Source organism: Pongo pygmaeus, chromosome 4 (assembly GCF_028885625.2).
Source record: "Pongo pygmaeus isolate AG05252 chromosome 4, NHGRI_mPonPyg2-v2.0_pri, whole genome shotgun sequence".
NCBI classification, from domain to species: Eukaryota; Metazoa; Chordata; class Mammalia; order Primates; family Hominidae; genus Pongo; species Pongo pygmaeus.
The window spans coordinates 78,552,966-78,573,471 of record NC_072377.2 but is presented as its reverse complement, the minus strand read 5'-3'; the positions used below and the strand labels follow the sequence as shown (position 1 = coordinate 78,573,471).

Below are 20,506 nucleotides of genomic sequence, written 5' to 3'. Positions count from 1 at the left end.
CCTCCTTCCTTCCCTCCTAAGGACCCTTGTGATAATATTGGGCCCACCAGATAATCCAAAATAATCTCCTCCAATGCAAATCTGTTAATTTAATCACATCTGCAAAGTCCCTTTTGCCATGTAAGGAACCATATTCCCAGGTCCCAGGGAAAAAAACATGGACAGCTGTGGAAAGCCATCATTCTGCCTACCACATCTATTAAGGTAATTGCTGTTCTTCCCTCTCAATGTTCAAGTTCTTTCAAGTTCCTTTCGCCATGGGAAGACAAAATAGCAATGTAGATATGGTCCCTCAGAGACACAGAATCTCATCTTCCATTGTCAAATGCAGTTTCAATTACTCAGGCAACGGCCATTTTAAAGGACCATAAAAGATAATGGCACCTCCTGGCTGAACAGATGGCCTCTTAGCACAGTTCCGAGTTAGATGTGATAACAGTTTCATGGCTGGGAAGCAAGTGGGCAAGAGATGGGGCTGTTGGAAGGGTAAGATGGTCTCTGAATTGAATCCTCTGCCTTAATGTGCCCTGAGTTTCTGGGTTATCTGGAAAACCCTCCTAGGAGAAGTCAAGGAGCCTCAAAAAGCAAGAACACCCTCTTCTTTAACTGCCCTCTCCACCCTGAAAAGTTGAGATGTGACAGAATGAAAAGAGCACCAGCTTTGGAGTCAGACAGAAAGGCGTTCCAATCTCTGTGTGACCTGCAGCATGTTTCTTAATCTCTGTGGGCCTTATTGTCCTCACCTGTAAAATGAAAATAATATCTACCTCTTAGGTATCTGATATTTATATCAGAAACAATGTATGTAAAGTTGAAAGGATGCTGTTGGGCTTATGGTAGGTGCTCAAAAATAGTAAGTACTATTATTATAGTAGTAGTCGTCATCATTGTTGAGGATCTGTTGTTACAACAGGAAGTAGAGATTGGAGTCAGAAGTCTGCCAGGGAAATTTTAACTGGTTGATATTTCTCACATTAGTACCGCCACTAGGCATTTGACCAAAGCAGGTGAGAAAACGTGAGGGCAAGGATGATAAACAAAAATGACTCTCTCTCTCTATACTTCCACTCCCGATTTCCTGTGCTCTCCCTATCCAAACACTCCTCTGGAAGAAGTCTTGATAGTACCTTCTTAGGCTGTAAGGAAAAGAATTGAACACAGTAATATCCTCAGCCTTGAAGATGTTCAGATTTACCCAGTGGGAAACAATTTCATTCTTCAAATTATTTGCTGAATTAATCTAATTTTATTCCCTTCCATCAAATTTTCAGGTTGGAAGAGGTCCCATCTGTTCTTCCACTGTTGAGAACTAACTGATATAGAATCATATTGGCGGAGCTCAAAATGTCACTGGCAATGCCGATGGGAGGTCATGACTTTAGATCTACAGCCACATGGGCTTACCTTCAACCCAGCCCACTCAGTTCCTGGCATAGCTGGACAAGTCAAAGACTCCCCTAAAGAGTGGGGCCTTTCGTCTGGCAAAAAAAAAAAAAAAAAAAAAAAAAAAGTAGATTAGAGTAGAATGTCTGCCTCCTGAGGATTAACCTGCTCTAAAATAAGCCCAAGGAAGCTAACTGACCATACTTAATTCCTTCCACTAAATTTACCAACCAGAAACTCCCCTTCCTCCCAAGGGCAAGAATGTGTGGAGGTGATGGAATAGGCTAGGAAAGTTATGATAGCATGAATTCCTTTCTATCAAAACCTGAGTCCAGGATCACTCACAATGGGGGAAGCCAGCTGCCATGTCATGAGATTCTCAAGAAACCCTATGGAAAGGTCCTTGTAGTAAGGAATTGCAGCCTCCTGCTAACAACCAGCACTAGCTTGCCAGTCATATGTGTGAGCCACTTTGGAAACAGATCCTAGTCCCAGCCAAGCCTTCAAATGCCAGAGCCTATTGTGAGGGACGGGGTTTGTCAGGCAGATCAGATCTGCATTTGACAAGCAGCAAATCAATGAAGTAGATACCTGCACAGCTGAAAGTGGAGGGAGAAGATATAATTGATGTGTTGGGCAGCAAAAAAGGAGGCATCTATTAAAAAAAGAGTACTTGCTAGCCAGGCATGGTGGCGCATCCTGTAATCCCACCTACTCGGGAGGCTGAGGCAGGAGAATCACTTGAACCCAGGAGGTAGAGATTGCAGTGAGCTGAGATCGTGCCATTGCACTCCAGCCTGGGCAACAGGAACAAAACTCCATCTCAAACAAAAAAAAGAGTACCTGCTACTTGAACCCAGAACTGTGTTCTACAGACAAAGACACATTCTCAATTAGAAAACTACAATTTGGTTCCAGGATACCCTAACAAGTAGAGTTTAGCTTTCTTTATTCTTTCATTTTCTTTAATTTATATGTCTGTGTACAAGTACACTGCTTTTGTTCTCGGGTTTATTAAATTATTTTTACTGAATGGCCAGTGGTATGTTTTGATTGGCATCAAATGGAAATGGGGTGGGGGGAAACTGTTTTTGTTAAAATGCTCCTTTTCTCCATTAATAGCATGGCAATTTAATTTTTTTTAATGAAAAGTCTCACATATTTATTACTGAACCCAGGCAACCAATGCATTCATAACAGATTCAGAGAGAAAAAAATGTATGCCCAATAAAACGTGTCCAACTCTCCAGATAATGGTGACATTTTCAGCTTGATATGGTAATGTGATTGTGATGCTCAGACAACATAAATATGTGTGCCATCTCATGTGCAATTACTAATAGACCCAGCTTAGTTCTTCTCCAGTGTCTCCTTTTGGAGTTGTACCTAATTTTATTACCAGTTTTCATCCTAATCCACTGGGGAATGGAACTATTTTGCTTTTGTTTCTTGGCCATGAATCACTTAATCCTGAAAGTCTTATGAGAAGATCTGGTGAGAAGCACAGTCAAGTACTCACCACGATGGCGGAGAAAAAAAGAGAAGGGGCTTGACACCTTTTTTTTTTTCTTTTGAGACAAAGTTTTGCTCTTGTTGCCCAGGCTGGAGTGCAATGGCGCCATCTCGGTTCACTGCAACCTGTGCCTCCTGGATTCAAGCAATTCTCCGGCCTCAGACTTCCAAAGAGCTGGGATTACAGGTGCCCGCCACCAAACCCAGCTAAGTTTTGTATTTTTGGTAAAGACGAGATTTCACCGTGTTAACCAGCCTGTTCTCAAACTCCTGACTATTGTTTCTGCTATTAGCTATCAGTCCTCTTCATTGTGGTATGAACAAGATTTTTTTTTGTGTGTGAGACTGATATGGATGGTCTGCCTGCTGCTCCGTGCATCACTTTCAACACTGTCTTGTCCCAACTCAAAATGAGTTCTTCATTTACAAACTGTTGATTTCTTTTGGGCATCATCTCCATAACCTTTTCATAAAACATCAATGATTTCATTATTCCTCTACCCAAACCTTACCATAAGCGTTCCTTTTTTGAGACAGTATCTTGCTCCGTCACCCATACTGGAGTGCAGTGGCATGATCACAGCTCACTGCAGCCTCTACCTCCCAGGCTCAAGCCATCCTCCCACTGCAGACTCCATAATAGCCGGCCCTACAGGCATGTGCCACCATGCTCAGCTAATTTTTGTATTCTTTATAGAGAAAGGGGTTTCACCACGTTGCCCAGGCTGATCTTGAATACTTGGGCTCACGTGACCCAACTGCCTCGGCCTCTGAAAGTGCTGGGATGCCAGGCACGATGGCTCACGCCTATAATCCCAGCACTTTGGGAGGCCGAGGCGGGCGGATCACGAGGCCAGGAGATTGAGACCATCCTGGCTAACACGGTGAAACCCAGTCTCTACTAAAAATACAAAAAATTAGCCGGGCGTAGTGGCAGGCGCCTGTAGTCCCAGCTACTCAGGAGGCTGAGGCAGGAGAATGGCGTGAACCCGGGAGGTGGAGCTTGCAGTGAGCCGAGATTGCGCCACTGCACTCCAGCCTGGGTGACAGAGCCAGACTCCGTCTCAAAAAAAAAAAACAAAGAAAAGAAAAGAAAGTGGTGGGATTACAGGCCTGAGACACTGCATCTGGTCTCATTGTAAATTTGACGTTTCCTCTTGTTTCAATTTTAGCAGAATTTATATTGCTTTGATAGAGTCTCTTTTCAAACTCATGTCTTATCCTTCTGAGTGCCTCAAACTAGAGCCTGTTGAGACATGTTATAACAGATTTGTACCAGTTTATTTTGGTGCAAAAAGGGTGGAATTCATGCACAATTTTCTCATAATATGTATTTTTCCATGAGCTTCTTGAAGACCCCTTGTACTAGAAAACAGTATTCAAAAGGATATATAAAAGGATTGTAGATATGCAAGTGCCACTTACTTCTGGGATGCAAGGATGATTCAACATATTCAAGCAAATCAATGTGATATACCACTTGAAGAGAATGGAAGATGAAAACAAATCATCTCAATAGATGGAGAAGAAGCATTTCACAAAATTCAACTTACAGTCATCATAGAAATCCTAAACAAAATAGATAGAGAAGGAAATTTACCTCAACAATAGAAATAACCAAACAGGGAAAATGGAACGCTTTTCCTGTAGGATCTCACATGATGCAACAATGCTTTCACCCTTTCTATTCAATAAGTACTGGCTGTCCTAGCGAGAGTAATTAAATAGCAAAAGAAATAAAACTCATCCAAATCAGAAAGAAAGAAGTAAAATTATAGTTGTTTGTAGATGACATGATATTCTATGTAGAAAATAACAGCCAAAATACTACTGGAACTAATAAACACATTCAGTGTGTTTGCAGAATAAATTATCAGCACCAAAAATTAGTTGAATTTCCATATATTAACAATAAACAATTTTAAACAAAAATTTAAAAACACTTCCATTTGCTAGAGAACTTAAAGAAATACTTAGGCATAAACGTAAAATTTATGCCTACCTGAGAATTTCCTACCTTGAAATCTACAAACGTTGATCAAAATGATTAAAAACATATATAGAAATACAACCCATATTGATGGTTTGGAAAAATTAATATTGTTAAATGATTATATAACCCAATGTGATTTAGATTCAACACAATCCCCATAAAAATCCCTATCAGTTTTTGTTAAAGAAACATAAAACAGGCTGGGAAAAGTGGCTCACGTCTGTTAGCCGGGCTGGTCTCAAAGTCCTGACCTCAAGTGGTCTACCCACCTTGGCCTCCCAAAGTGCTGGGATTACAGGCGTGAGCCACTGCGCCTGGCCCAATTCTCTTAACATAAACACTTTATTGTCAATTAATGCTTGAACTCAATGTTTTAAGTCAACTCAAACTCAAGTCAATGCTGAATTGACTCTAATGTCAATTAATCCTTGATGGTTTGCTATACTCATTGCATTTGGAACTATTACCTCAAAAATGAATTCTCTGATATTCTGCAAGGAGTGACTTCAGACTGAAGACCTTGCCACACCTATGACATTTGTAAGATTTCTGTCCATTATGGATTCTCTGATAGCTAATGTGGTGTGAACGCGAAGTAAAGGCTTTGCCACAATCATCACATTTGTAAGATTTCTCTCTTGTATGAATTCTCCTATGTTTTGCTTAAGATGAAGCTTCACTGAAGACCTTGCCACAATCATCGCATTTGTAAGGTTTCTCTCCTGTGTGAGATCACCAATGAACTGCAACGTATGAACGATGTCTGAAAAATCTGCCACATTTATTACACTTGTAAGACCTCTCTTCATTATGGATTCTCCAGTGTTTTGCAATGGTTGTAGTGTTACTGAAGACTTTGTGACAATCATTAGTAAAGTTTCCCTGTACCATGGATTGCTTGATGGTGAGTAAGTGTTGACTGCCCACTAAAGGCTTTGTCACGCTTATTACACTTGTACAGTTCCTCTCCAGTGTGAATTCCAGTACATTGTGCCAGGTATGAATCACACCCAAAATCCTTGTCACAAACCTTACATTTCTATGGTTCCTCTCCAGCATGAACTCTCCTGTGTATTTCAAGGGGGTGATTTGAAATTGAAAACTTTGTCACATTCTTCACATTTGTAAGGTTTCTCTCCAGTATAAGTCTATGATGACATGCAAGGTTTGATTGTTGCCAAAAACCTTGCCACATTTGCCAAAAACCTTGCCACATTTGTAAGGTTTCTCTCCAGTATGAAGTCTATGATGATATTCAAGGTTTGATTTTCGATTAAAAACCTTGCCACGTTCATTACACTTGTAAGATTGCTCTCCAGTATGAAGTCTACGATGACATGCAAGGTTTGATTTGTGATTAATCAAAGATTTCATTATTCCTCTACCCAAACTTTACCATAAGTATTCTTTTTCTGAGACAGTATCTTGCTCCATCACCCATACTGGAGTGCAGTGGCATGATCACAGCTCACTGCAGCCTCGATCTCCCAGGCTCAAGCCATCCTCCCACTGCAGACTCCACAATGGCTGGCCCTGCAGGCATGTGCCACCATGCCCAGCTAATTTTGTGATTAAAAACCTCGCCACATTCATTACACTTGTAACGTTTCTTTCCAGTATGAATGGCCTTATGCATTACAAGAGATGAATTTTGAACGAAGGTCTTGTCATACTCATTACACTTGTAAGGTTCCTCTCCAGTGTGAATTACAGTATGTTGTGCCAAGTGTGAATCACATCCAATAAGCCTTGTCACAAACCTTACATTTGTATGGTTTCTCTCCAGTATGAATTCTCCTATGTCTTCCAAGATGTGATTTGTGAATGAAAACTTTGTCACTTTCTTCACATTTGTAAGGTTTCTCTCCAGTATGAAGTCTATGATGACGTGCAAGGTTTGTTTGTTGATTAAAAACCTTGCCACATTCATTACACTTGTAAGGTTTCTCTCCAGTATGAATTGCCTTGTGAACTAAGAGGGCTGAATTGTGACCGAAGGTGTTGCCACACTCATTACACTTGTAAGGTTTCTCACCAGTGTGACATCTATGGCATGCAAGGTATCGCTTCTGATTAAAGACCTTGCCACATACATCATATTTATATTGTTTCTCTCCTAAATGGATTTGCTGATTTTTTTTCAGAGTGAGCTATAATTGGCCGAGCGCAGTGGCTCACACCTGTAATCCCAGCACTTTGGGAGGCCAAGGCAGGCAGATCACAAGGTCAGGAGATCGAGACCATCCTGGCTAACACGGTGAAACCCTGTCTCTACTAAAATACAAAAAATTAGCCAAGCATGGTGGGAGAGCGCCTCTAGTCCCAGCTACTTGGGAGGCTGAGGCAGGAGAATGGCATGAACCCGGGAGGCAGAGCTTGCAGTGAGCCAAGATCGCGCCACTGCACTCCAGCCTGGGTGACAGAGTGAGACTCTGTCTCAAAAAAAAAAAAAAAAAGAGTGAGCTACAATTAAAGGCTTTGCCACTCTCTTTACATTGGAAAGATTTTTCTCTCATGTGTACTTCCCGTTTTTGTGTGAGTAATGAAGAATGGAGGAAATTATTCCCATATTTATTAGAAATATGGGTTTGGGGCCTACAAGAAATTCTTTGGGATGCTGAAACTGAGAAAGCATCATTGATAGACTTCTCAACTTGATTACCAATTTTCCTTTCAGGCTGAAATGTGTGCATTTCAGTCAGATGCGAATGAAAGCTTGATCCAAGCTGATCTTTAATAGGCTTGTTTCCAGCATGCCTTTGATCATATTGGTCTGTACTACCCATCAACTGTTTGATTTCTGTCATGGGTGCTTCATGGCCATTTCTTTCATCTTCTTGCCACTGAAACACAAAGTCATGAATATCTTTCTCAATTTCCTGGAAGCAAAAATCTCCAATGTGATGACTTGCATGTCTTTACAATGTGCCTATGTGGAACACTTCTGTATTGCCTTGCCCTGTTGATGACAACTTCTTCATCATGCATTTGGAAGAGATATCCGGGGAGATCAGGTTCCTCTAATTCTCCAACATCATGTCTCTGTATAAAGTCCTCTGGGCAGGGTTCAGGCATTTCCACTTCTCCAGAGAGAATTCTATGGCCACGTCCCTGAATGTCAATAGACCCTGAGGAAGAGCCATCCCTGACCCCTTTGCTTTCCTCTTCCTCTTCCAGGTTTCTTCCTTGCATACCAAGAGTCTTTAGAAGTCAATCCACCGCGGTCTGACCTTCACTCCATGGGATCCACTTCCTGATCCAATTTAACTTTAATCTTTACATGCTTTATATTTTTAATGAAGAAAGTGAGGAATTTTTTTTTTTTTTTTTTTTTTGAGACGGAGTCTCACTCTGTCGCCCAGGCTGGAGTGCAGTGGTGTGATCTCTACTCACTGCAACCTCCACCGTAAGCGATTCTTGTGCCTCGACCTCTCGAGTAGCTGAGACTACGGGCATGTGCCATCATGGCCAGCTAATTTTTGCGTTTTTAGTAGAGAGTTGGGGTTTTGCCATGTTGGCCAGGCTGATCTTGATCTCCTGACCTCAAGCGATCTGCCCACCTTGGCCTCCAAAAGTGCTGGGATTACAGGCGTGAGCCACCGCACCCAGACTGAAAGTGAGGAATTTAGAATAAGCTCTGACTCCTGTAGGACCGTAGTACCTTAAATCCTAAAGGTGAAAACTCAAAGAGTAGAAATAATAATAATAAATTATGCTGATTCTTATTATTTGGGTTTTTGTGTGTCAGTTGTTTGGGCAGTTAACCCATCATCTTCAAGAAAACTGATAGCAAATGTCCATATAATGTTGAAGGTCTAAACCCTGAAACAAAAAACAAACAGCAATGACAATGAACCTGGCATCAAGAAAGATGCTGGGCTCAGTGAGATGGCTCATGTCTGTAATCCCAGCACTTTGGGAGACGGAGACAGGAGGATTGCTTGAGCCCAGAAGTTTGAGATCAGCCTGTGCTACATGGCAAAATCCCAAATCTAAAAAAAAAAAAAAAAAAAAAAAAGAAATTAGCCTGATGTGGTAGCATGCACCTGTAGTCCCAGCTACTGGGGAGGCTGAGGTGGGAGGATCATATGAGCCCAGGAGGTCAAGGCTGCAGTGAGCCATGATTGCACCACTGCACTCTAACCTGGGAGACAGAGCTAGACCCTATCAAGAAAGAAGAGAAGAGGAAGAGGAAGAGAAGAGAAGAGAAAGAAAAAGAAAAGGGAAGGGAGGGAGAAAGGGAGGGAGGGAGGAAGGAAAGGAAGGAAGGAAGGAAAAATGAAGAAGGAAAGGAGGAAGAGAATGAAAGAAAGAAAAAGAGGAGGAGGAGAAGGGGAAGAAGGAGAAAAAGAAGCCACAACTCTGAAGGCCTCCTAACATTATAACTGAAGGGACCCTTTGTGAATGAGAGAAATAGGCAAAGACAAAACAGAATATCCAGAAAGGAAAGAAAACAAACAAGAGAAAATAGACAGTTAAGAAAAATAGCTCCTGATTATATGCTACATGCTAAACAAATGTTCCTAACATCATCTTTGGAAAACGATCTGACTTTGAGCCAGCCACAAAGTGCCATTGTTGGTTAGTAAGAATGTCATCCATTAGCTCAGATGGGAGGATGAGGTACTAAAGCTTTGATAGCTGCAGATGGAGTTTATATATTGCCATATTACCAACATACCAACAATGCTGTCAAGCAAACAAAGGGTGATTAGACTGGAAAACATCAACAAATGGCTTAAATACATGATCTCATCTTCCACATGTTTCTACCAAAGAAGGAAGACAATTGCTGTAGAACCAATAATAACAACCAATCTGGGATGTCACAAGTCTATCTTTCAAAACTTGGAAAAGTTATGTTGCTTCATATAGAAGCATGCTCTAGCTTCTTTAGCAAAAGCTACACTGTATTTCATCTAATTCCTCCAGAATTTGTATGCACAGCAAAACAACTTGGGTACTGTGGTTCAGGAAGATGCCATCACATTTTGTTTATGAATTCTCAAGCCTCACAATGTTAGGAATGACAGTTGGAGAGGTAATTTCCACGAGTTAGACCTTCCAGTGCGCCAACCATTTCAGTGGATGCGAGTGCAGTGTTTATCTGCCTTTTCTCATAAAGTCATATAAATGTAAATTTCATGGTTTCCTGTATTTCCCTGCATCAAGTCAAGTAGTGCATATTAACTACTTGATGAGTTCCTCCCTTCACCAGAGGAAAAAACAAAACCCTTGCTCATTTCGCAAGTGGATCCTGGCTCACAGAGAGGATATTTTTCTATTTAGGCCTATAGTCTGGGGCTGCCCAGAGCAGCTCTGATCACATGTAGGGCTTTATAAAAACAAATGCAGAGAATGATGATTTCCAATTTCATCCATGACAAATCATCATTCTCAGTAAACTATCCCAAGAACAAAAAACCAAACACCGCATATTCTCACTCATAGGTGGGAATTGAACAATGAGAACACATGGACACAGGAAGGGGAACATCACACTCTGGGGACTGTTGTGGGGTGGGGGGAGGGGGGAGGGATGGCATTGGGAGATATACCTAATGCTAGATGACAAGTTAGTGGGTGCAGTGCACCAGCATGGCACATGTATACATATGTAACTAACCTGCACATTGCGCACATGTACCCTAAAACCTAAAGTATAATAAAAAAGAAAACAAATGCAGCCACTCTCAGGTCTGTTTGAGCCAGCAGTCTGAAGAGACTTCAGGCCTCCCAGAGCACCTCTGTTAATTAAGAGGATGGGTTTCAGCACCTCACTTGGTTACCCAAGGGAGAAAGAATGTTGGAGGAGAAATGCCTTCTAGGACAGGAATCTCCTCCTGGACACACAATGGTAGTGTACACACACACACCCTCAGGAGATGAGACACTTGGGCCCTCCTGACTCTTTCAGGTGGTGCACGGTTCTAGCCTACTGGAGGGCCCCACCTTTCCCACAGCCCCATGCCCCCTCTTCTGAGGGAGTAGGAGAAAGAGAACAATTTCCTCTCCATCCCTTTCTCTGTCTCTCTCTCTCTCCTCCTCCTCTTTTTTTTTCTCTCTCTCTCTCTACACACACACACACACACACACACACACACACACACACACGCCAGGTTGTGAATTAAGACACTGATGGCCTCCTCCAGGCTATACGCATTTTGAGGCTCTGTAAAAACTGGCTAAGAGGAGACCCAATAGAAATGAATCCAGAGATGTGCCAGTGGGAAATCAATTGACCTGCAAGTAATAAGTTACAATTTACTTACATGTTCACACTGCTGAGCATGGAAAGTGAAGTATCTGGGATAATGAATGCCCCCTATCCTGTCCATATAATTCTGTACCAACACTGGTATCATTTCAGCAACACTCAGTGTTGGATTTTTATTCATGATGGTTTTCATCCCCAGTAATATGCACAGCTCTTATTTTATCTTAGAGCTTCAAAAGAAAACATATTGAGACAAGCTTCTTCATGGCTGGTCATCTAACATGCTCTCCTTTATTTCTAAGGGAACAAAGTACATATTTTCTCCAATGCAACTGAAATTTTAACTCCTGCTATTTTCTTTTAGGGCTTTGGGGAGTCAGTGTTAGTCAAATACTAATGATAGTCAAAAGAGCTAGAATTTGTTATATAATTTTCCATTTACAGAAATGCAAATGATATTTAAAATCAGAATAGTTTCAGAACAAGTACATTGCTTTGTTGAAATAATCTGTTCAAAACCTCATAGTTCAAATCATATACAAATGCAAATTTACTGGCATATATGAGTATCTAACATGAAATTTTTTAAATGTTGAAACCTTCTGATTCCAGAGAGATAAAATATTTTGTAAAATGCTCAACCTCTTGGAATTGTCTTCAGTCAGGTCTGTGGTTCACATATATAAACTTACTCAGTTGGGATGGCATAGATATTATTGTCTTGGTTGGCCCAGACAATATGATCCCAATGTACTTTGAGGGTCTTTAGGGCTTGTCCCCAGAATATTGTTTTTAAGACCTTATTTCAGTTGGCTGACAACTAAAAAATAGAATTTGTGGAACAGCTTCTTGTCAAAATCACATCAATTGCTCCTTAATTTTTGTCCTACAGACCAGTGTTATACAGATATAAATTTCCTAGGGAAATGCTTATAGTAGGCATTAGTTAGTTAAGATTTCAAACTCTGAGCTATCTCATCATTTTACAACATATGCTCAAAGTGCAAAATATGGCCCATTACTTCTTCACATTTAGAAGTACTACTCTGAATTATGTAGAAGATAAACTGATGGCATTCCGTATGCTCTGAGAGAGAGTTCAAGCTCAGTCAGCAGTTATTAAGTTGCCACTGAAGGACAAACATTGCCCTCAGGAAAGCAGCGACTACTCCATGGATGAGAGGTACTGGCTGCGTTAGGCCATTCTTGCATTGTTAGAAATGCTTGAGACTGGGCCAGGTGCGGTGGTTCAACGCCTATAATCCCAGCACTTTGAGAGGCCGAGGCAGGCGGATCACCAGGTTAGGAGCTCAAGATCAGTCTGACCAACATGGTGAAACCCTGTCTCTACTGCACAGGCTGCAGTGAGCCGAGATTGCACTACTGCCCTCCAGCCTGGGCGAGAGCCCCACTCCATCTCACAAAAAAAAAAAGGTGACAATTAGGAGCATTTAGTAAAATTGATCTTCCATATTTATTAAGACTTCTATAAGTCATAAGTAAGTGTATTCAGAAATAAACTAAGCAAACTGTGATAAATGAGGCCAGGAATGCCTTTTATATAGTTACACAGGAAAAGTAAACCTAAAGGTATTAGGACTCATCTATCATAGCTAAACCCTGACAAACAGAAATTACTTTTAGCTTGCACCATCTAGAGGTGAAAAAAAGAAATCTGAATTTATCCTACAAAGCTTTCAGAGCTTTCTTTTTTTTTTTTTTTTTTTGCTCATGAGATTGCTAGCTGTCTTACAAATATTTGATTATTTTTTAAAATCTTAGAAGAGTAGAAATTCAGTATACCACCTTAGCCACTTGACCTCTACTTTGTGTCTGTTAAAAAGGGTTGGGGACAAAGTTGCGCTCAGTGACAACAAAACACTACCATCAACGTAAATACCTCAAAATGAACTTCTGATTAGAAGGATTTTTTGGCTGGGAGTGGTGGCTCATGCCTAGAATCCCAGCAGCACTTTGGGAGGCTGAGGTGGGAGGATTGCCGAGGCCAGGAGCTGGAGACTAGCCTGGCTAACAGAAAGACCTCACCTGTACAAAAATTACAAAATTAGCTGAGCATGGTGGCACACTCCTGTAATCCTAGCCACTTGGGAGGCTGAGATAGGAGAACTGCCTGTGCCCACAAGTTCAAGTTTGCAGTGAGCCATGATCACACCACTGCACTCCAGCCTGGGCAACAAAGTGAGAGCCTGTCTCAAAAAAAAAAAAAAAAAAAAAAATCTAGCATGGTCCTCATGGTGCTTAGATTGTAATGCTTCTGTCATTATTAGTCATTATTTTATTATGTAATTTTTAGTCAAAATAATTTTTCCCCTAAATTATTTTGGCTCACTCTGAAAGAATTGAGCCATTTTGAGCATTCTTGTGTATATGTGTTTGAACATCCTTGTCTAAGCAAGCACCCTTATTGCAGGTAAAGTTTTCACTGTAGGAGTTTTTTTGTTGGTTTGTTTTTTTGAGATGGAGTCTCGCTCTTGTCGCCCAGGCTGGAGTGCAATGGCACAATCTTGGCTCACTGCAACCTCCACCTCCTGTGTTCAAGTGATTCTCCTGCCTCAGCCTCCCAAGTAACTGGGATTACAGGGCCCACCACCATGCCCAGCTAATTTTATTGTATTTTTAGTAGAGATGGGGTTTCACCATGTTGGCCAGGCTGGTCTCAAACTCCTGACCTCAGGTGATCCACCCCCCTCAGCCTCCCAAAGTGCTGGGATTACAGGCGTGAGCCACTGCACCCAGCCATTGTAGGGCTTTAATTATAACCTATATATGCATTCTCCAAGTTATTTTGTACAAGATCTAACTGTGTGCTGTCTACAACAGAATCGTTTTGGACCTAAGGGGCACACATAGGCTGAAAGTGAAAGGGTGAAAAATGATATTTCATGCAAACAAGAACCTAAAGAGAGTAGGGTAACCATAATTAAATCAGACTAAATAGACTTTACAACAAAAACTTGCCAATTCCCATGGGGTATTTTTATCCACCCTTTAAAAAAAATCCATTCAGCCAATCTATGTCTTTTAATTGGCATGTTTAATCTATTAAAGTAATTACTGAGCCAGGCACAGTGGCTCATGCCTATAGCGCCAGCCACTTGGGAGGCTGAGACAGGGGGATCACTTGAGCCTAGGAGTTTAAGGTTGCAGTGTGCTATGATCTGCACTCCAGCCTGGGTGACAGAGCAAGGTTCATCTCTAAAATTAAGTAATAACAAAAGTATCCATAGACAGATGAACAGATAAGCAACATGTGGTATATTCATACAATAAAATATTGTTTAGCCGTATCGAGATTGACGTTGTGATACACACTACAACATGGATGAACCTTGAAAACATTATGTTAAACCGGGCACGGTGGCTCATGCCTGTAATCCCAGCACTTTGGGAGGCCGAGGCGGGCGGATCATGAGGTCAGGAAATCGAGACCACGGTGAAACCCCGTCTCTACTAAAAATACAAAAAAAATTAGCCGGGCGAGGTGGCGGGCGCCTGTAGTCCCAGCTACTCGGGAGGCTGAGGCAGGAGAATGGCGAGAACCCGGGAGGCAGAGGTTGCAATCAGCCGAGATCGCGCCACTGCACTCCAGCTTGGGCGAAAGAGCGAGACTCCGTCTCAAAAAAAAAAAAAAAAGAAAAGAAAACATTATGTTAAGTATAGTAAGCCAGACAAAATGGCAAGGATTGTACGATTCCACTTCTGTAAGGTATCTAGAACAAGTGAATTCATAGAAAAAGAAAATAGAATAGTAGTTTCCAGGGGCGGGGTGGGGACAGGGAGATGGGGATTATTGCTTAATGGTGACAGAGTTTCTGTTTCAGGAAATAAAGTTTCAGAAATAGTGGTGATAGTTACACAACATGGTGAATGTACTTAATGCCACTGAATTGGACACTTAAAAATGGTTAAAATGGTAAGCCTCATGTTCTGTATAATTTACCACAATTTTTTTTTATTTTTTAATATTATTTATTTATTTATTTATTCATTTTTAGACGGAGTCTCGCCCTGTCACCCAGGCTGGAGTGCAGTAGCTTGATCTCCGCTCACGGCAACCTCCGCCTCCCGGATTCAGGCGATTCTCCTGCCTCAGCCTCCCGAGTAGCTGGGATTACAGGTGCATGCCATCCCGCCCGGTTAATTTTTGTATTTTTAGTAGAAACGAGGTTTCACCATGTTGGTCAGTCTGGTCTCAAACTCCTGACCTCCTAATCCTCCTGCCTCGGCTTCCCAAAGCGCTGGGATTACAGGTGTGAACCATCGGGCCCAGCCAATTTACCACAATTTTAACAAGACAGCAGGAACTCAAGATGGCTCAGGGAGGAGCTGATGCCCTCGGGAGAGCTGACATCTTCAGCCCTCCACAGTTCTCTGGGCTCCTACCCTTGATTCATTTCCCTCACTTTTTTTTTCTTTTTTTTTTTTTTTTTTGAGACAGAGTCTCGCTCTGTCGCCCAGGCTGGAGTGCAGTGGCGTGATCTCGGCTCACTGCAAGCTCTGCCTCCCGGGTTCACACCATTCTCCTGCCTCAGCCTCCCGAGTACGTGGGACTACAGGCGCCTGCCACTGCGCCCGGCTAATTTTTTGTATTTCTAGTGGAGACGGGGTTTCACCGTGTTAGCCAGGATGGTCTCCATCTCCTGACCTCGTGATGAGCCCGCCTCCGCCTCCCAAAGAGCTGGTCCCTCACTTTTTACTAACTCAGCCACATATGTTTTTAAAAATTGTATTTTATGTAGCATTTATATTTTTATAGCAGAAATAGTTTTCAAAATATTTATCATATTGCCAGAAATGTAAATATTCCCAACTTATTTTTTAAATTCTTCTGAAGTCCCATTATGTGTTTTTTAAAAGTCTACTAGATATACTGTTATATTTTGTTAAAATCCCATGGCATTGGAGAGTATGTATATGGCACATTCCCACTTGTGTTTTAGTAAAGGGGGTCAGAGATGGATTTGGACTCACTATTTTTACGCAAATAATATGCTAGTGGAGTACATCTGTAACTGCTAACAGTTTCTTCTGGAGAGAGAGAAAAGAGACCTAGGGATCTGATGTAAGAGGAACAGTGGTTTTTGGACTGCTTTCATATTTTACCGTGTGTGTGTGTGTATGTGTGTGTATGTGCGTGTGTGTGTGTAGTTTTCACTTAAAAAAAAACTGATTAATTTTGGCCAGGCGCAGTGGCTCACGCCTGTAATCCCAGAACTTTGGGAGGCTGAGCTGGGCGGATCACCTGAGGTCAGGAGTTCGAGACCAGCCTGACCAACATGGTGAAACTCCAGCTCTACTAAAAATACAAAAATTAGCTGGGCATGGTGGTGAGCCTCTGCTAAGCTACTCAGGAGGCTGAGGCAGGTGAATCACTTGAAACCAGGAGGCACAGGTTGCAGTAAGCAGAGATCACGCCATTGCACTCCAGCCTAGGCAACAGAGTGAGACTGTCTCAAAAAAAAAAAAAAACTAATTTTTTGAAAGGGACTCCAACTTCCAGTTTTCCACAGAAAATACATTAAATACAAAATATTAGCCGGGTGTGGTGGCAGGCGCCTGTAGTCCCAGCTACTCGGGAGGCTGAGGCAGGAGAATGGCGTGAACCCCGGAGGTGGAGTTTGCAGTGAGCCGAGATCACGCCACTGCACTCCAGCCTGGGCAACAGAGCAAGACTCTGTCTCAAAAAAAAAAAAAAAAGAAAAAAGAAAATACATTAAATAGTGTACATTTTATGTGAGCTTTTGAGATTGCTTTTGAAAAAGAGAAAAAATGTACATTTTGTTACAACCATGTTGTTGTTACAAGTTACAACAAAAATGTACATTTTGTTACAACCATGCTGCTTTAGGTTTATACAACTTTCTCCTTTAAGGAACTCACTTACCTGCTGAATTCTTACCCGCAATCCTCAGGGAGGTGAGCCTGAACGAGGGTTACCAAATCATGGGCAAAGGTGGCCATGAGCACCCTGCACTGCAGGCCTTCATCTCCATTTCTCCCTCAGCAGGGCAGCTTTTTCTAAGAGATAAGCTTGTATTCTTGTGAGAGAGGAAATGGCTGACCTCATCACACTTCTCTTATCCTCTTTGGTGGAAATAAGATATTTCCCCTGAAAGGATGTATCCGAAAGTAAACTGATAGCAACAAATACATTTTCAGTTTAAAATAATGATCTTTTTTTCTAAATAAAAATTAATATGCCAGGCATGGTGGCTTATGCCTGTAATCTCAGCATTTTGGGAGGCCAAGGCGGGTGTATTGCTTTGAACTCAGGAGTTGGAGACCAGCCTGGGCAACATGGCAAAACCCAGTCTCTACAAAAATAAAAATAAAAAAATTAGCCAGGCATTGGTGGCTCGAGCCTGTAGTTCCAGCTACTCAGGAGACTGAGGCGGGAGGTTTGCTTGAGCCCAGGAGGCTGGAGGTTGCAGTGAGCCCAGATTCTTCCACTGCATTCCAGCCTGGGCAACAGAGTGAGACCCTGTCTTAAAACAAAACAAAAACAACTAAAAGTTTCTCAGAATAAAAAAATATATATTTATTTGAGTGAGTCTGAACTGTAAAGCCTGAGATAGAACTATCTCCAAAAGATACAATGAGAAAAACTAGTTTTAGAACAATATCTTTAAATAATATGGCTCTAAGTTTAAAAATGTAAAATCCAAACTAATGTTTTATAATAAGACTATATATTACTTGTTTAATTTTTTTGATGGAATGTTTATTGTCTAAATTTTGGTAAATGCAGAGAAGTTTAAGAAAGGAAATAGAAAATGGCTCAATACACTTCCCCACAAAAATAATACCTGTTAGCATTCCAGCTTCATCTTTCTTTCTTCTTTCATATCTTTCCTCCTTCCTTCCCTCTCTGCCTTCCAACCTTGCTTCCTTCTCTTTCTTTCCTTTCTTCCATCTGTCATGTATATATATAAATTACAGTTGTAATTGATCTATGTTCTGCTTTACTCCCTTCACATATAAGTATTCTGCCATGTCGGCCAGGCACGGTGGCTTACTCCTGTAATTCCAGCACTTTGAGAGGCCAAGGCGGGCAGATCAAGAGGTCAGGAGTTCGAGACCAGACTGGCCAACATAGTGAAACCCCGTCTCTACTAAAAATACAAAAAATTAGCCAGGCATGGTGGCGGGCACCTGTAATTCCAGCTACTCGGGAGGCTGAGGCAGAGAATCACTTGAACCCGAGAGGCGGAGGTTGCAGTGAGCCAAGATGGCTCTGTTGCACTCCAGCCATGGCGACAAGAGTGAATCTCCATCTCAAAAAAAAGTATTCTTCCATGTCAATAAATATTAATTGAAACCACAATTTTAAGTAAGTAATATCACTTTATATTAATATATAATTTACTGAACTATCTGCTTTTTTTGGCTTGTTTTTTCTACTATATAACTTGATGAAAATCCTAATATGCGAAACCTATCTGTATTTTCTATCTTTCCTACTGGAAAATTTCCTAGAAGTGGAATTACTGGGTCAGGAAATGTGAACATTTTAAGGAAACTGTAAGGCCTAATTTTTTTCCCGAAAAGTGGTTGTACTAATTGTTGTGTCCATATACACTCCTACCAAACATACAGGAATGCCTGTTTTCTTCATCTTGACACTGGGACTAGTCCTCCTTAAAATTCTTTAACACAAACACACCCTTTAATTTAAATTAATTTTTCTTTTAGAGAGAGATGAGGTATTGCCCCTATGCCCAGGCTGGAGTACAGTGGCATGATCATAGCTCACTGCAGCCTCAAACTCCTGGGCTTGAGCAGTCCTCCTGCCTCATCCTCCAAAGTAGCTGAGACCGCAGATGCATGCCACCACCACCACACCAGGTTTGTTTTGTGTTTTGTTCATTTGTTTGTTTGTACAGACAGCGTCTCACTTTGTTGCCCAGGCTGGTGTTAAATTCCTGGTCTTGATCTTCCTGCTTTGGCCTCCCTAAGTACTGGGATTACAGCCATCATGCCCCGCCTAAATCTCTTTACAAGAGATATTGAAAAATTTTAGACACTTATTGAATATTTGTATTTTTACATTTTTAACATTTAATATGTTAAAAATAACATGTTAAAAATATTTCCAAATAATAATAATTCTTTCACTTTGAAGTTTGTGTGTGTGTGTGTGTGTAGTGTGTGTGCGTGCGCACGCATGAGTGTCTATTTCTAGGTGCTGAAAGATAAAGTACACGGAGTTACCACAAGAGGTCCCCTAGCACACAAATTATATTGAAATCTTAAGCCTTCTTGAACTTAATTCCCAACAAGCCATGATCTCCGTAACCGGATAGGTTCATTAATTCCGAATTTTAGGGGCTCCCAACAATTGGCAACAGTGTACTGAAGGGAACAAGGGACAGTAGCTCAGCAGTTCAGAAAGTGAGGTTCAAGCAGTGGTTTATTCCTCTGCACGCCACCCGGGCCCTCGTTCATTTCCCCACCACGACCTCCTGCAACTTGATTCTTCTCGGATATATTCACTCTGACATTTCAAAAGAAATAATCACTTCATGTCTGGGATACCCTTCAGTCATTCATTTGATTGTTCATTGAATGTTTATTACTCTGCATAGTTAATCATTGAATGATGGTTTTTATTTTCTTTTAACAGAAAAAATTAGCTGCTATGTGCCACTGTCCTAGGTACTGAGAATATAATGGTGAGCAAAACCAGACACTGTCCCCAGCCTTGCAGAGCTCACACCTGTGACATCCATCCTGGCATATATAAGCAGACTTTCAGAAAATTCACCCTAACAGATGGCTTTGTCTTGTTAGGAGACATCATGCGCAGCCCACAAGTGATGTGTCTGCTGCTCTAAGATCCAGAACATTGTCTCTGTGTCCCACGACTACATCCTACTGTGTCGTGAGTATTAAGCCATCTAGCTATGGATGATATAAGGCTTTTAAAATTGCTTTCTAAAAAACTTTACAGTGTAATATACCTACCCTGTAAAGAGTTCAGATTATATGGAAAAGTAACCAAGTGAAAATCACCCATAGTCACAATCTTCAGAGATAGTTATTTTTAACAGAACTCTTTTTTATAAACAAATCATTATATATCTACACATTTGACATGTGTTGACTACTCACTATGTAGAAGGCATATCCCAAAGCTGTGTTTTATTTTACTTAGGTTGCCAATAACAAAAATCATAGGCTGGGTGGCTAAAACAGTAGCAGGTTATTTTCTCATCATTCTGCGGCTAGAAGTCCAAGATCAAGATTCTGGTCAATTTGGTTTCTGGTGATGGGTCTCTTTCTGCCACCTTCTCACTATGTCCTCATACGGCCTTTCCTCAGTATGTGAATGGAGAGAGCCAGAGAAAAAGCTCTTCTTAGTGTCTCTTTTTATAAAGACA

General features: G+C 41.3%; 2 pseudogenes; both read right to left on the bottom strand.

Annotated features, from left to right (window-relative positions):
- Window positions 1-844: 844 nt before the first annotated feature.
- On the bottom strand, window positions 845-3,410 carry LOC129036193 (large ribosomal subunit protein eL39-like; annotated as a pseudogene).
- A 1,946-nt stretch (window positions 3,411-5,356) lies between these two features.
- On the bottom strand, window positions 5,357-8,057 carry LOC129036192 (zinc finger protein 701-like; annotated as a pseudogene).
- Window positions 8,058-20,506: the final 12,449 nt, after the last annotated feature.